This window comes from Artemia sp. Qi Xiang Cuo, chromosome 10, assembly GCF_049724085.1.
Source record: "Artemia sp. Qi Xiang Cuo chromosome 10, ASM4972408v1, whole genome shotgun sequence".
Taxonomy (NCBI): Eukaryota; Metazoa; Arthropoda; class Branchiopoda; order Anostraca; family Artemiidae; genus Artemia; species Artemia sp. Qi Xiang Cuo.
The window spans coordinates 8,302,532-8,319,792 of record NC_142803.1 but is presented as its reverse complement, the minus strand read 5'-3'; positions in this window follow the sequence as shown (position 1 = coordinate 8,319,792).

Below are 17,261 nucleotides of genomic sequence, written 5' to 3'. Positions count from 1 at the left end.
AAATAAATGAATCCCAAAACGAACAAAAATTAAAATAAATATTAGAGTCAAACTCAAAACGAGCATAAATTAATGTGAGTAGGGTTCAAAACCCCTATGCTTTCTAAAAGCTAGAATATAATTTGTACTTTACTGAAAAAAAAATTCAAATGAGTTTACTGAAAAAAAATGTGCATTGTCAATTTAATATGCATATGCTGATATTTATTCCCAAAATTTTTAATTAATTTTTGATTTCTTAAAGTTACAAAAGTGAAAATATTTCAAAGAATTGTTTTCAGTAAAGCGCCAATGACGCAGTAGGTTTTAGGCTTTTGCAGTGAGACGATACCCAAACTCTTGTTTGTAGTTATTCTAATTTGATTCAAATTTGATTTGCATATTCAATTTAAGTTTCACTCGTTTTAAGATTTATTTATTCATTTACATTAATATTATTATTATTATTATTATTATTTATTTATTGCCCGTCAAAAAAAGGTACAAAAGGTACAATAGGTGGAGTAATCAATAAATTAAACAAAAAAGAAAAAAAAAAGAAGAAAAAGAAGGACACAAACACAAATTGAAAATTCAACCACGTGACAAAAGAAAACTCTTCATTACATTCATACGAACAGTGACTATATGCATTACATTAATATAAAAAAACTATTGTGAACAAATTGTTGACCTTGGATGATTAAACTTACTTTAAAAACGGGATAGAGATTTATTAAAGCAAATATTAGAATCAGCTAGCTTATACAAATGAATAATTTTACGGTTTCTTGTCCAAGAGGGCAAATGTAGAAGATATTTAGCAAATCTGAAGAAGATTGATCGTAGATGCTTTCTATCTGTAACAGTAAAGAATCTCCAGAAAGGAGCAATGTAAAGCAGATGTGGAAGAGCTGTGGCGTTGTAAATGGATGCTAGAATATAACGGTTGGAACGTAGTTTGCTTTTTACGATTACAGCGTAAGAAATGCTAATTTGACGCTCAACGTGAGAAATCAGCAAATGACGTGTGTGGCCTATAGATGTGCCAATTGGGAGGCCCAGGTATGTAATATGGTCTGAGGGTTTAACAAGAGAACCGTCCATATTTATAAGAGAAGTAGAGGGATTTCGCCAATTGAAAAGGATTACTTCGGATTTCTCAGGATTAAAAGACAGACCGATTTTTGAATATTCATCTTTGAGGATTTTGAAATTCTGCTCAATGCGCTGGATCGTACGGCTGAGATTCAGGATGTCATCAGCATAACAAATAAGAGACATATCGATTCTCCCAAGAATGTATGAAGGAAGACACTTTGCCTGCGCTTCCAGGACACTATTATTGAACAGGGTTGGGGAAGTGATAGCTCCCTGTCTAGTCCCTTTCTTAACGAGGATGGGGTACTGAGGATTCACAAGCATATTCGAGGGAATCGAAGAGTTTGGCCTCAAACGAGAATTAATGCAATTATATAGGGAAGGATGAAGAGCCGACTGCAGGGAAAAACAGGATGGAAGTTTTAAACGCACTTTTAGATTCCTATATAAATCCCTGAGAACACGGACAACTGATGGGTTTACGCCTCGCCTTGCCATATGAAGAAGCATGGACGAATGAATTAAGGAATTAAATTCAAGTTTAATATCACGTCTAGTAAAAATCAGACATCCCTTCAAAGATTCGATATTAATGAGGGTAGTAAAACCTGCTGTCAGAGTATTATAACAGTCAATATTAGCCACGAAACCAACTTTAGGTGAAAGACCGTAGTATTCACTTCTTAACTAATCCCGAACAACGAGCTCGAAAAGTTTGCATGTCGTAGTAGATACGGTGATGGGACGGAAAGAGGAACATTGCAGCTCAGATTTCCCTTTTTTGGGAATCGGAGTCAAATCACCAATGCAGAACGAGGATGGACCAATACCTGTAACAAATATCATTTGCATGACAAGGGCTGAGGTGATGCATCAATAGATAACTTCCATTAATGATGTGTAGAATGCTCACCTTATCTATCCCATAAGACGTTTTCTTTTTAAGTTGGGAAATGGCTTTTATAACAGCGTCACAATTAACAGCAAAATCAAGGTCAGGAGATTCATCAATGAATTTGCAGAGCTCGTCACAAAATTGTGACTAAAACAGGATCAGACTCAGAAAATTCATTTGAAAAATGGGATATCCACTCGGACAAAGGAATATCATTCAGGTCTGGCACATTGGAGGAGCTAGTACGAGGTAATAGCTTCCACAGTAAATCAGATGAATTCCGGATCGTCTCGGAATAAAGCGTCTGCATTTTAGAGCGATGAAGGGCAAGTTCCTTAGCAAAACATTTTTTTGACACTTTTTCAGGTCATCGACTATTCCTTGACGGGGACATAGGCAATCTCTCTATAATTTGTACAAGGTCACAAGCTTCAGACAGCACTAGATTTCCTGACCACCCGGGAACTTGGGTACCAACACGTATTTTTTTAAGAGGAACTGCCCTTTTTTCAGCACATAAAAGTGCATGGCAGATTTCTGCGGAGTATATATCAAGAGTTAATCTACCTTCATTAATGTCTTTAATAGAAGACTGTTGCAGAAGATGAAATGGAACCCTGATCTTGTTAAGGATGCTATCAGAAGTTTCAATGTACTGAGATGTGTCCATTTTTTTCCAATCGCGACAAGTATACCACTTATGCCGGTGAACAGTATAAGCCTGTAACACTGGAATCTGAGAAGCTTCTCGTTTGAAACTAGAAGCATTATATATATTGCATGTTTTGTTCGCATCGATTTTTTATATAGTTTCTGCTCTTTTTAAACTTAAGTTATACTTTAATAGCAAAGCATTTGTTTTCCTTTTAAAATTTATATCATCATTCAATAGAATAGTTGCTCGATTAAGTATATCTTAATTAGGTTATATTATTAATTGTTGTATGTTTTTTGAAATGATATTTCAATTAATTTATGTTAGTTTTGGGTTTCATTTATTATTTAATAGTAATTTCTGATCGCTTTGAGTTTGAATTTTAGCAGGTATTTGTATCTTCTGAGGTTAAGTTTAAAATGGCCTTTACTTTTCTTTGAAAAACTTATTTTTCGGGAAGTTTTTTTTAATTAATTAATACAAATGATGATCCTTTGGAACGAACACCTGAACTATCAAACGTGATAAGATGTGAAATTTGACAATCTGGACCTTCAATTCCAACAACACCACTACGGACAGCTAAAGCAAAGGCCATTTCTGAATTGTCTGAAGTAATCCAAAACGTGCCAAAATGAAAATGAAGAGCAAAGACACAGGTGGTACGAAGATATGCGAAAACGACAATTAGAGCGTGTTAAAAATGAAAATGAAGGGCAAAGACACACGCGGTTAGAAGACATACGACACCGAACAAGTGAGGGAGTCAAAAATGAAAATGAAGAGCAGCGAGTCAATGAAAATCAACCTGGACAGCGAGAATCAAAACGTGTCAAAATTGAAACTGATAACGATGATGATTGCATTTGGGATTTTGACATGGATAAGGTTATCAATGCCTACCATACCTTTGATAGAAAAAAAGGTGTCGCTATATGTATTTCATAATGACAAAAAAATAAGCCGAGGTGTAACGAAGCAAACAAATTGAAAATGATAGCGATGATGATTCGAATGACAAAAAACAAGCCGAGGCAAAAGTTAAAGGTCCAACTTAAAAAATGTAATTTTACAAAGGCAACATTTCTAATTTAAGGTCTATTTTGACGTCATGACATCAAGAAAAGGCTCAAATTGTCTGCGTTTAGAAAACAAGCGGCAATGAGAATCAATATACAGAAGCCTGCCACGTGCCCTTTACCTTTGTTAAAAAAACAAAGGTTCAGCGATACGTCTTTCATAATGAAAAAAGACAAGCCAAGGCAAAAGAAGAAATTTTTGTCCCACCTCCTGAACAATCAAAAGAAACAAAGGTTGTCATCAATACCTACCATACCTTTGGAAGTCAAGAAACTGGACTAGATAAATTTTCGGAATAAAAAGAAGGTTTTTCCCACCACCTGAACAATTGAAAGAAACAAAGGTTCGGCGATATGTGTTTTATAATGACAAAAGACTAGCCGAGGCAAAAGTTAAAAGTCCAATAAAAAAACTGTAATTTTAAACTTTTAGTATAGTCTGTCATTAGAGAGTTTTTAGTCACTATACTCTAATTCATATAGTCTTTTTTTTTTGTTTAAACTGCACAAGAAAAAATTAAAAGAGACTGGTTTGCTTATGAGAAAAAAATATAATTACAAATTTTTATTCTTATCTTTCTGCAAATTAAATTCTATTCAAAATTATTCCCGCTCCTTTTATTTTGTTTAGTAGTAATCCACTAAGGAAACATATTCCCAAGAGGCACCAAAAAATTTTCAAATGACTGTATTCTCGCAAAGTAGAACTTTCAAGAAGTTGGAAGAAGCCATTATAAATGTTTAAATCCCTTCGGTGAGCTCTGTTTTCTAAGGGAAATTCATGGAATTTAAAAGATAAATATTGGGCAATGTCAACTTTGCTCATCATAGTCAGCGCGCTAGCGCTGCCTAAGTAAAGGACGATGTGGGCACAATGTGTTTTTTTTCTATACCCGGGCACTTCGTGTCGAATGAGTTGTCGCAAAAACTTCGGAAAGGGCTCATTTGATTGGAAATTTGAGTGGCTAGTGCCATTTTTAAAAGTCGAAAGTGATTGGAGGGCAACTAGCCCCCCCGCCCATCATTCCCCCTAATACATACAATCAAAATTTTGCGATAGTCATTTTGTTCAGCGTAGTTTATTTCCAGATAGAAAATATATTTTTGAGGAGGACACTCCCCCACAACCCTCAGGGCAAGGGTTTTAAGTTATGCCCTGGGGGCATATAAGGTTTTTATAGAAGGTATTGTCGTAGAAACTTAAAAAATGGCTCATTCGATTGAAAATTCAAAGGGCTAGTACCCTTTTTAATAGTCGAAAGGGATTGGAGGGCAACTATCCCCCCCCCCACGCCCATCATTTCCCCAAACACATCCAATCAAAATTTTGAGATAGTAATTTTGTTCAACGTAGTTGATTTCCAGATAGAAAATATGATTTTGAGGAGGACACTCTCTCAGACTCCTCAGGGCAAGGGTTTTAAGTTATGTCCTGGGGGCATATACGGTTTGTATAGAAGGCGTTGTCTTAGAAACTTCAAAACAGGCTCATTCGATTGGAAATTCAAAGGGCTAGTGCCCTTTTTGATAGTCGAAAGTGATTGGAGGGCAGCTAGCCCTCCCCCCAAATTAATCCTTCCCCCAAATACATCCAATAAAAATTTTTTGATAGCCATTTTGTTCAGCGGAGTTGATTTCCAGATAGAAAATATTTTTTTGTGGAGGACACTCCCTCACAACCCTCCGGGCAAGGGGTTTAAGTTATGCCCTGAGGGCATGTAAGGTTTTTATAGAAGGCGTTGTCGTAGAAACTTCAAAAGATGCTCATCCGATTGGAAATTCAAAGTGCTAGTGCCATTTTTATTAGTCGAAAGTGATTGGTGGGCAACAACCCCCACCCCCTCCCCCCACGCCCATCAGTCCCCCAAACACATCCAATCAAAATTTTTGAGATAGCCATTTTATTCATGGTGGTTAAAAGTTTTGGAAATTAGGTCCTTAAGAATGACACCCCCTCCCCCCACAGCCCTCAAGGCAAGGATTGTAAGTTATGCCCTGGGCATATAAGATCTTTTATAGAAGGTGTTGTCGTAGAAACTTCAAAAGGGCTCATTCAATTGGAAATTGAAAGGGTTAGTACCTTTTTTAATAGTTGAAAGTGATTGGATAGTGACTAACGCCCCTCTCATGCCCACCATTTTCTCAAACACATCGAATTAAAATTTTGAGATATCTATTTTGTTCAACGTAGTTGAAAGTTTTGGAAATTTTGTCTTTTAGGAAAATAACCCCCTCAGAGCCCTCAGTGCAAGGGTTGTAAGTTATGCCCTGGGGCATATAAAGGTTTTATTGAAAGCGCTGTCGCAGGACTTCAAGAGGGCTCATTCAATTGGAAATTGAAAGGGCTATTGCCTTTTTTAATAGTCGAAAGTGATTGGATAGCGACTAACGCCTCTCTCACGCCCACCATTTTCCAAAACACATCCAATCAAAATTTTGAGATATCCATTTTGTTCAACGTAGTTGAACGTTCTGGAAATTAGGTCTTTTAGGAAGATAACCCCCTCTGAGCCCTCAGTGCAAGGTTTGTAAGTTATGCCCCGGGGGTATATAAGGTTTATATAGAAAGATGTTGTACAAATCACAGGCAGCGCGATCGCGCTGTCTCAGTAAAGAACGGGGACACTCGAGAACGAGACAAGAAACGGGGACTAAGCAAAGAGGAGGACACTCCCCCATAACCCTCAGGGCAAGGGTTTTAAGTAATGCCCTGGGGGCATATAAGAACAATGTTGGCACAATGTATTATTTATTAATTTTTTTCTGTAGAGCAGGGCAGTTTGTATCGAAGAATTTGTCTTAGAAACTCCAAAAAGCACTCATTCAATTGGAAATTGGAGTGGCTTGTGCCCTTTTTAATATTCGAAAGTGATTAGAAAGAGACTAACACCTCTTCCACGCCCACCATTTCCTGAAACACATCCAATCAAAATTTGGAGATAGCCACTTTGTTCAGCGTAGTTGATTTACAGATAGAAATTATGTTCTTGAGGACAGTCCCCCACAGCCCTTAGGGCAAGGGTTGTAAGTTATGCCCTGGGGCATGTAAGGTTTTTTATTGAAGGCATTGTCGTAGAAACTTTAAAAAAGGCTCATTCGATTGGAAATTCAAAGGGCTAGTGCCCTTTTAAATAGTCGAAAGTGATTATAGGGTAACTAACCCACCTCTCATGCCAACATTTTCCCCAAACACATATAATCAAAACTTTGAGGTATCCATTTTATTCAACGTAGTTTTAAGTTCTGGAAATTAGGTCTTTGAGGATGACAACCCCCCCCCCCCCAACAGCCTTCAGGGCAAGGATTGTAAGTTATGCCCTTGGGGCGTATAAGGTTTTTATTGAAAGCGTAGAAACTTCAAAAGGGCTCATTCAATTGGAAACTGAAAGGGCTAGTGCCTTTTTTAATAGTTGAAAGTGATTGGAGAGCGACTATCGCCTCTCTTACGCCCACCATTTCCCCAAACACATCCAATAAAGATTTTGAGATAGTCCTTCTGTTCCACGCAGTTCAAAGTTCAGGAAATTATACCTTTGAGCAGGACACTCCCCCCACGATCTTCAGCGTAAGGGTTATAAGTTATGCCCAGGGGGTATATAAGGTTTTTATTGAGATATTTGTCCTAGAAACTTGAAAAAAGGCTCCTTCGATTTGAAATTCAAAGGGCTAGTACCCTTTTTAATGGACGAAAGTGATTAGTGATATTTTTTGTTGTTGTTGTTGTTTAGACCACTTCGTATAGAAGGAGTTGTCGTGGGAACTTCGAAAAGGGCTCCTTCGATTGAAAATAGAAAGGGTTGATGCCCTTTTTAATAGTCGAAAGTGATTGGAGGGCAACTAATCCCCCTTCCACTCCCACCCTTCCATGCTCCGCCTCCCCCGCCCCCCTCCCAGTTGCCCAATATGTTTAACAACTAAATGTTGCCTTAAGATTAAATCAAAATGCACTGTGATAATGCTATTTCCCAATAAGGCATCTCAACAGTATCCCAAGACCGACTGAGGGTATTATGTTCAAACTTTCGGGGCTACTTCTGCTCTTAAAGTTTAACCAAATCAAAATAGCATAAGTGTATCAAAGCTATCACAGAATGTAGACAGTTTTTTTTTGCGAATGTTATCAAGTTTTCCATTTCAGGTCAGCTCGAAGAGATATAAAACTAAACAAAACAGTACTATTTGTGTCCAGATTTTAAAAGGGTGTATGCTGTTAAAAATTGCTGAAAATTTTTCTCCAGCATACAAATAGCATTCCAAACTATAAAGTCTTGAAAAACGAAAAGATTTAAAGTATTATTTTCTTTTTCCCTGAATAGACTATGTCAATTTAAGACAAACAGAAATTAATTAAAAAAAAACCTTTTTCCAAAAAATAAGTTTTTCAAAGAAACGTAAAGAACTCCATTAAACAAAAAATGAGCAAAAACAAAATCAAATAATCTACCAAGCGTGAAGCTACCACAAATCAACATCAAACAAACACAACTTAAAAACAATAGGGAAATTTTTTTCCAAGACAGTGCAATTGCACTGTCTTGGAAAAAATTTCCCTATTGTTTTTAAGTTGTGTTTGTTTGATATGGAAAGGCAGTGTGGTCTTCGTTAATATTTAAATCAACATCGATTAATAAATGAAACCCAAAACGAACAGAAATTACAATAAATAACCGAGTCAAACTCAGAACGAGCAGAAATTAACATAAGTCTGGAGCAAAACCCCTATGCCTTCCCAAGGCCAGAACAAAATTTGCACTTTACTGAAAAAATACAAATGAATTTGCATTGTCAGTTTCATATACATATTCTGATATTTAGTAATCAAAATATTAATATTATTTGATTTATTAAAGTTATAAAAGTAAAAAAAATTAATTTTTTCAGTAAATTGCAAATTTTTTTCTGGCCTCGGGAAGGCGTGGGGGTTTTGGAAAGGTAAGTTCTAGCAAAAGTGATTAGAGGGCAACCAGCCCCACTTCACGCCCATCGTTTCCCCAAACACATATAATTAAAACTTTGAGATAGCCATTCTCTTTAGCATAGTTATTAGGTCCGATTATTATGTCTTTGGGGATGTCACCCCTCCCTCATAGCCCAGGCAAGGGCTATAAGTTATGCTAGTTGGCTACTGTTAACATTTAAGGTCTCTATGGAAGGGGAGGTCGTGTAAACTTTGGAGGGAGCTCATGCGATTGGAAATCGAAAGATCTCGTGCATTTTTTAAGTGTCAAAATGGGAGGGGAACTAGCCCCCCCCCCACACCAAAAAATATATTTTTCCCTAGCCACATCTAGTCGAAGTTTTGAGATATTCATTTTGTTCAAAATGGTCCAAAGATTATATAACAATTCCTCCAGGGTTCACACAAACCTCCAGAGCCTGAGGGCAAGGGTTGTAAGTTGTGTCCCAGGGGTTTGTAAGGTTTTATGGAAGTAATTGTCCAATGAGCTTTGGAGGAGGCTCATTTGATTGACAATTGAAAGTTTAGTTCCTTTTTGTCAAATGATCGGAGGGCGAGGCTAACCCCCCCCCCCCTCAACGCCCTCTTTACTCCAAGTGCATCCAATCGAAATTTTAAGATAGCTATTTTGTTCAAAATTGCCAAAAAATTATATAACAGCGTTTTAGGGGTTGATATAATCCCACAGAGCCTGGGGGCAAGGGTTGAAATTTATAACCCGGAGGCATACAAGGTTCATATGAAAGGGGTGGTCGTATAAACCTTGGAAGAGACTCGTTTGATTGGAAAATGAAAATTCTAGTTCCCTATTTAACAGTCCAACGCTCTATTTTCCGCAAATTCATCCAATCGAAATTTTGAGAAAGATATTTTCAAATATCTAAAAATAAAGATAGTTCAAAAAGTCCAAAGATCATACAACAATGCCTCCAGGATTGACTCAACACCCAGAGTATGGGGAGAATGGGTTGTAAGTTGTGCCCTTGGGGCATATAAGGTTTTTGAAAATTGAAAATTCTATTGAAAGTTCATCCGTGATTGGGAGGGGGATAACCATCCCCCCCACGCCCATCATTTCCCAAATATATCCAATCAAAGTTTTGAGACAGCTATTTTGCTCAGCATTGTTGATAGGTCCAGTAAATGTGTGTTTATGGGTCTCACCCCCATTATTTCCGCCCATTATTTCCTCAAACACATCCAATCAAAATTTTCAGATAGCCATTTTCTTCAGCGTAGTTGATTTCCAGATAGAAAATAAACTTTTGAGGAAGATACTTCCTCACAACCCTCAGGACAAGGGTTTTAAGTTATTCCCAGTGGGCATATAAGGTTTTTATAAAAGGCGTTGTCGTAGAAACTTAAAAACAGGCTCAATCGATTGGAAATTAAAGGGGTCGTGCCCTTTTTAATAGTCGAAAATGATTGGAGGGACACTCGCCCCCCCCCACGCCCATCATTCCCCCAAACACATCCAATCAAAATTTTGAGATAGTCATTTTGTTCAGAGTAGTTGATTTCCAGATAAAAAATATATTTTTGAGGAGGATACTCCCCCCCAACCCTCAGGGAAAGGGTTTTAAGTTATGCCCTGGGGGCATTATAAGGTTTTAATAGAAGGCGTTGTCGTAGAAACTTCAACTCATTCGATTGGAAATTAAAGGGCTAGTGCCGGTTTTAATAGTCGAAAGTGATTGGAGTGTAACTAGCCCCTTCCCCCGCCCCACGCCCATCATTTTCCCAAACTACAACCAATCTATAATTTTCGGATAGCCATTTTGTTCAGGCTAGCTGATTTCCAGATCGAAAATACTACTTTTGACTGCTACATAACCCTCAGGGCACGAGTTTAAGTTATGCCCTGAGGGCATATAAGGTTTCTATGAAGGCGTTGCTCGTAGAAACGTTCAAAAAGGCTGATTCGATTGAAAATTCAACGGGATAGTGCCCTTTTTAATAGTCGAAAGTGATTGGAGGGCACCTCGCCCCCCCCCTCACACACATCATTCCCCCAAACACATCCAACGAAAATTTTGAGATAGCTAATTTGTTCAGAGTAGATGATTTTTCTGATAGAAAACATGTTTTTGAGGAGGACAATCCCCCATAACCCTCAGGGCAAGGGTTTTAAGTTATGCCCTGGGGGCATATATGGTTTTTATAGAAGGCGTTGTCATAGAAACTTCAAAAAAGGCTCATTCTATTTGAAATTCAAAGGGATAGTGCCCTTTTTAATAGTAAAAAGTGATTGGAGGGCGACTAGCCCCCCCCCCCCCAACGCCCATCATTCCCCCAAACACATCCAATCAAAATTTTGAGATAGCCATTTTTGTTCAGCGTAGTTGATTTCCATATTGAAAATATATTTTATGAGGAGGACACTCCCCACAACCCTCAGGGCAAGGGTTTTAAGTTATGCCCTGGGGGCATTTAAGGTTTTTATAGAAGGCGTTGTCATAGAAACTTCAAAAAAGGCTCATTTGATTGAAATTCAAAGGGATAGTGCCCTTTTTAATAGTCAAAAGGGATTGGAGGGAAAATAGCCCCCCCCCTACGCCCATCTTTGCCCCAAACAGACCCAATCAAAATTTTGAAATGGCCATTTTTGTCAGCGTAGTTGATTTCCACTTTGAAAATATATTTTTGAGGAGGACACTCCCCACAACCCTCAGGGCAAGGGTTTAAAGTTTTGGTTTTGGGTTATATACTATTTGTATTTAAAGCGTTTTCTTAAAATGTAAAAAACATGTTCATTCGACTTGAAATTGAAGTGCTGGGGTCCTTTTTAATAGTGGAAAGTTATTGTCGGGCCACTTGCCCCCCCCCCCACGCCCATCCTTTTCCACCAAACCTCACCTCCAACTTCTGTGATTGCCATTTTGTTCCGATTATTTGATTTTCCGATATAAAATTTATTTTTGTGGAGGACACTCCCCCAGAACCTTCAGGGCAAGGGTTTTAAGTTATGCCCTGGGGGCATATAAGTTTTTTTATATAAGGCGTTGTCGTAGAAACTTCAAAAAAGGCTCATTCGATTGGAAATTAAAGGGCTAGTAAGTGATTGGAGTGCAACTAGCCCCCCCCCACAGGCCCATCATTTCGCCAAACACATCCAATCAAAATTTTGAGTTAGGCATTTTGTTCAGCGTAGTTGATTTCCAGATAGAAAATATGTTTTTGAGGAGGACACTCCCCCAGAACCTTCTGGACAAGGGTTTTAAGATATGCCCTGGGGGCATATAAGGTTTTTTATAGAAGGCGTTGTCGTAGAAACTTCAAAAAAGGCTCATTCGATTGGAAATTCAAAGAGATAGTGCCCTTTTTAATAGTCGAAAGTGATCAGAGGGCAAATAGCCCCCCCTCCACACCCATCATTCCCCCAAATACATCCAATCAAAATTTTGAGACAGCCAATTTGTTCAGCGTAGTTGATTTTCTGATAGAAAACATGTTTTTGAGGAGGACAATCCCCCATAACCCTCATGGCAAGGGTTTTAAGTTCTGGCCTGGGGGCATTTAAGGTTTTTATAGAAAGCGTTGTCATAGAAACTTCAAAACAGATTTATTCAATTAGAAGTTCAAAGGGCTAGTGCCCTTTTTAATTGTCGAAAGGAACTATAGGACAACTAGCCCCCCCCCCCCCTACGCCTATAATTCCTCCAAACACATAAAATCAAAATTTTGATATAGCCATTTTTGTTCAGCGTAGTTGATTTCCATATTGAAAATATATTTTATGAGGAGGACACTCCCCACTACCCTTAGGGCAAGGATTTTAAGTTATGCCCTGGGGGCTTATAAGGTTTTTATAGAAGGTGTTGTCATAGAAACTTCAAAAAAGACCCATTCAATTGTAAATTCAAAGGACTAGTGCCCTTTTTAATAGACGAGTGATTGGACGGCAACTAGCCCCCCCCCTTCGCCCATTTGTCCCCCCAACACATTCAATCAAAATTTTGAGATTGCCATTTTGTTCAGCGTAGTTGATTTCCATATTGAAAATATATTTTTGAGGAGGACACTCTCCACAACCCCCAGGGCAAGGGTTTTAAGTTATGCCCTGGGGGCATATAAGGTTTTTATAGAAGGCGTTGTCGTAGAAACTTCAAAACAGGCTCATTCGATTGGAAATTAAAGGGATAGTGCCCTTTTTAATAGTCGAAAGTGATTGGAGTGCAACTAGCCTCCCCCCCACGCCCATCATTTCCCCGAACACATCCAATAAAATTTTGAGATAGCCATTTTTGTTCAGCGTAGTTGATTTCCAGATTGAAAATATATTTTGAGGAGGACACTCCCCTACAACCATCAGGGCAAGGATTTTAAGTTATGCCCTGGGGACATATAAGGTTTTTATAGAAGGCGTTGTCGTAGAAACTTCAAAACAGACTCATTTGATTGGAAATTAAAGGGTTAGTGCCCTTTTTAATAGTCGAAAGTGATTGGAGGGCAACTAGCCCCACCCCCACGCCCATAATTTCCCCAAGCACATCCAATCAAACTTTTGAAACAGTCATTTTGTTCAGTGTAGCTGACTTCCAGATAGAAAATATGTTTTTGAGGAGGACACTCCCCCACAACCCTCAGGGCAAGAGTTTTAATTTATGCCGTGGGGGCATATAAGGTTTTTGTAAATGGTGTTGCCGTAGAAACTTTAAAACAGGCAAATTTAACTGTAAATTCAAAGGGCTAGTGCCCTATTTAATAGTTAAAAGTGATTGGAGGGCAACTAACCCCCCCCTCCCACGCGTATTATTTCCCCAAACACATGCAATCAAAATTTTTAGATAGCCATTTTGTTCAGCGTAGTTGATTTTCATATATAAAACATGTTTTTCAGAAGAACACTCCCCCACTCCCCTCAGGGCAAGGTTTTTAAGTTATGACCTGGGGAAATATTAGGTTTTTATAGAAGGCAATGTCGTAGAAACTTCAAAAAGGGCTCATTCGATTGAACATTCTGAGGGCTAGTGCCCTTTTTAATAGTCGAAAGTGATCTGAGGGCAACTAACCGCCCTCTCAAACCCACCTGTCCCCCAACCATCTCCCATCCAAATTTTAACACAACCAGTCTTTAAAGTGTTGTTTTAAGTTCTGGAAATTATGTCTTCGAGAATTACAACTCCCCAAAGCCCTCAAGGCCCGGGTTGCAATTTAGGGATTCTCCGAATCCTTCATATTATTTCTTATGGAAGGGATGCTTGTATAAACTTTAGAGAGGGCTCATTTGATTGAAAATTGAAAGTTCTTGTTCACTTTCTAAGAGTCAAAAGAGACTGAAGGGCAACTAGACCCTCTCCCTCCTCCACACCCTCAATGCATCAGATAAAAATTTTGAGATAGACATTCTGTTAAAATTGTTCAAAGTTCTGATAACAAAAACTCCGGTATTAATATAGCCCCTCAGGGCCCGCGGGTAGACGATGTAAGTTATGCCCTGGGGCATAACTTATTAAGGGGGTTTATAACTTATGGGAAGGGATTATGTATGGGAAGAACACATAGGAAATCTATTATAATTATCTAATTATAAGGTTAAAATACATACTCTGTGATAGAGGCAAAATTGCTTTGGCATACAAATTCCTATTAAGGTCAATTCCAAACAGTCGTGATCCCTTTGTGTCAGCAAGTGAAATGGTCTAAACCCTCTTATTGGAGCTATTTTTTTAATCCATTCATTGTTGTCAATCGCTGTCCATAAGTTATGCAAGCTGTCTATTTTTTATATATAAGGTTTTTATCAAATAGGTAATCGTATGTACTTTGAAACAAGCCTCATTCTGTTTAAATTGAAAGTTCTAGATCCGTTTTTTAAAGTCAAAAATAACCGGACAGTAAGCAACCCCCCCCATGCCAAAAAAAACTTGAAACTTTTTGCAATCAAAAACTAACAAAAATTCATTAAAAAAACTTCCCGAAAAATAAGTTTTTCAAAGAAAAGTACAGGCAATTTTAAACTTAAGCTCAACAGATACAAATACCTGTTAAAATTCAAACTCAAAACAACCAGAAATTACAATTAAAGAATAAATGAAACCCAAAAAGAACAGAAATTAAATAAACAATCATAGCAAAAAACATACAACAAGTAATAATATAAATGAATAAACAGATTTTAAAGCGAGTAATGCTTAGATTGAATATGAAAATCAAGCTTAAAACGAAAACAAATATATTGCTATTAAAGTATAAATGAAATTTAAAACGAACAGAAATTAAATAAACAATCAATGCGAACAAACATACAATATATAACAATGTAAATGAATAAATAAATCTTAAAACGAGTGAAATTTAAATTGAATATGCAAATCAAGTTTGAATCGAATAAAAAACACTACAAACAAAAGTTTGGGTATCGTCTCACAGAACATATCAGCAATATTTTTGGAACGGCTCACCGTATGAAGATGAAACTTCCGAGGCAACATGAGGGGGATATTCAATTGATCAAAAGGCAACATGTACTTACTACTACTGCTATTAATATTGCTGCTACTACTGTCACTACTATTACTAATACAACACCATTACCACTCGTACTGATCCTACTACTATCACTACTACTATGATGCCAATTTAAAGCTAAATGTATGAGTGTAACAATTCGTCAGAATGTTGGGGGAAAACTTGAACTAATTTAAAACATAGTGTGCTTCCTCAGATGTCAAAAAGGGCGTATCTCAAGAATTGATTTAGGTACTTATTTTGGAACTTTCAAATAATACTTAAAGGGGCACTGCTGCGGTTAAGGTAGGAAATGAGGCTAGCAGCTGGTTTTGTATTAAATCAGGAGTTAAGCAGGGTTGTGTTCTATCCCCCTTTATATGGATCATTTTGATTGACTTTGTCTTAAGGAGCACAGGAAAGGCAACGGGAGACCACGGAATGAAATGGCTAGGAAAAAATCTCCTGGACTTAGATTATGCTGATTATTTAAGCATCCTTGATGAAAGTGTGAGCAAAATGAATGAAGTTGTAGAGGTTTTGCAAGTTCAGGGTGCTAGAATAAGTTTGAAAATTAGTGTTAAAAAGACTAAGTCACTAAGGCTAGGAATAAGTGAAGATGAAAAGATGACGTTGGGTAATGAAAAGATTAATCAGGTGGACAGCTTCACTTATCTTGGTAGTATTATTAGTAAAAATGCTGGGAGCTGTGAAGATGTTAAAAGTAAAATAGACAAACCTCAGGGAGTTTTTTCACAGTTAAAAAGAGTTTGGAAGAATAGGAAGATAAGTCTGCTAACCAAGATTAGAATATCAGAAGCTGCATTGATGACAGTAGTCAAATATGGCTCTGAAGTATGGACCCTCCGAAAACCGGATAAAGATTTGCTAGATGTTTTCCAGAGAAATCGCTTAAGGATTGTTCTGGGTACCCGGCTTACTGACCGTATTTCAAACAATAGGCTATACGAAAAATTTGGTTCAATACCGCTCTCTAGGGCTATAATAAAAGAAAGGTTGAGGTGGCTTGGTCACGTTGTGCGGATGAAGGATGATAGATTGAGTAGGGATCTATCATGAGTTCCGGTAGTAACACATGTGCTGCCATCTACAATTGAGTCTAACGCTAACAGTAAATAATTTATGGTTTTTGTCACTGAGAATGAAAAACAGGATTTTTCTCACTTGAAAAAACAGGATATTTCTCACTTTTATGGATGTTTCTTGGATGATTATGAGTATTTGTCAATTTATTTGTTGTTTTTCTTGGATGTCAACGGCAATTTATGTCTGTTTTAAGGTTTTTTTCACTGAGGATGAAAAAACAGGATTTTTCTCACTTTGATGGATGTTTCATGGATGGTTATGAGTGTTGGTCAATTTATTTGTTGTTTTTCTTGGATGTCAACAGCAATTTATGTCTGTTTTATGGTTTTTGTCACTGAGAATGAAAAAACAGGATTTTTCTCACTTTGATGGATGTTTCATGGATTTTTATGAGTGTTGGTCAATTTATTTGTTGTTTTTCTTGGATGTCAACAGCAATTTATGCATGTTCTATGTTTTTTGTCACTGAGAATAAAAAAAATGGATTTTTATCACTTGAAAAAACAGGGTTTTTCTCACTTTCATGGATGTTTCATGGATGGTTAATGACTACAAGGGGGAGTCCATATATGGGCATAGAGTCCCTAGGGAGAACACCTGTGCTGTCAGTCCGACGGGGCACCATATATCAGAATAGAATCCCCAGGGAGAACACGTTTCCGAGAAATTGGTGTTCGTTCAGGAGAATTGTCTCCGGGGCGAAGTTTATTAATGTTTGATGGATGATGTCAAGGTCGATTGATTTGTTGGTGTTCCTCCAGGAGAATTGTCTCCGGGCGAAGTTTATTAATGTTTGATGGATGATGTCAAGGTTAATTGATTTGTTGATGTTCGTCCTGGAGAATTGTCTCCGGGCGAAGTTTATTCATGTCTTACGGATGATGTCAAGGTTAATTGATTTGTTGGTGTTAGTCCAGGAGAATTGTCTCCGGGCGAAGTTTATTAATGTCTGACGGATGATGTCAAGGTCGATTGATTTGTTGGTGTTCATCCAGGAGAATTGTCTCCGGGCAAAGTTTATTAATGTCTGATGGATGA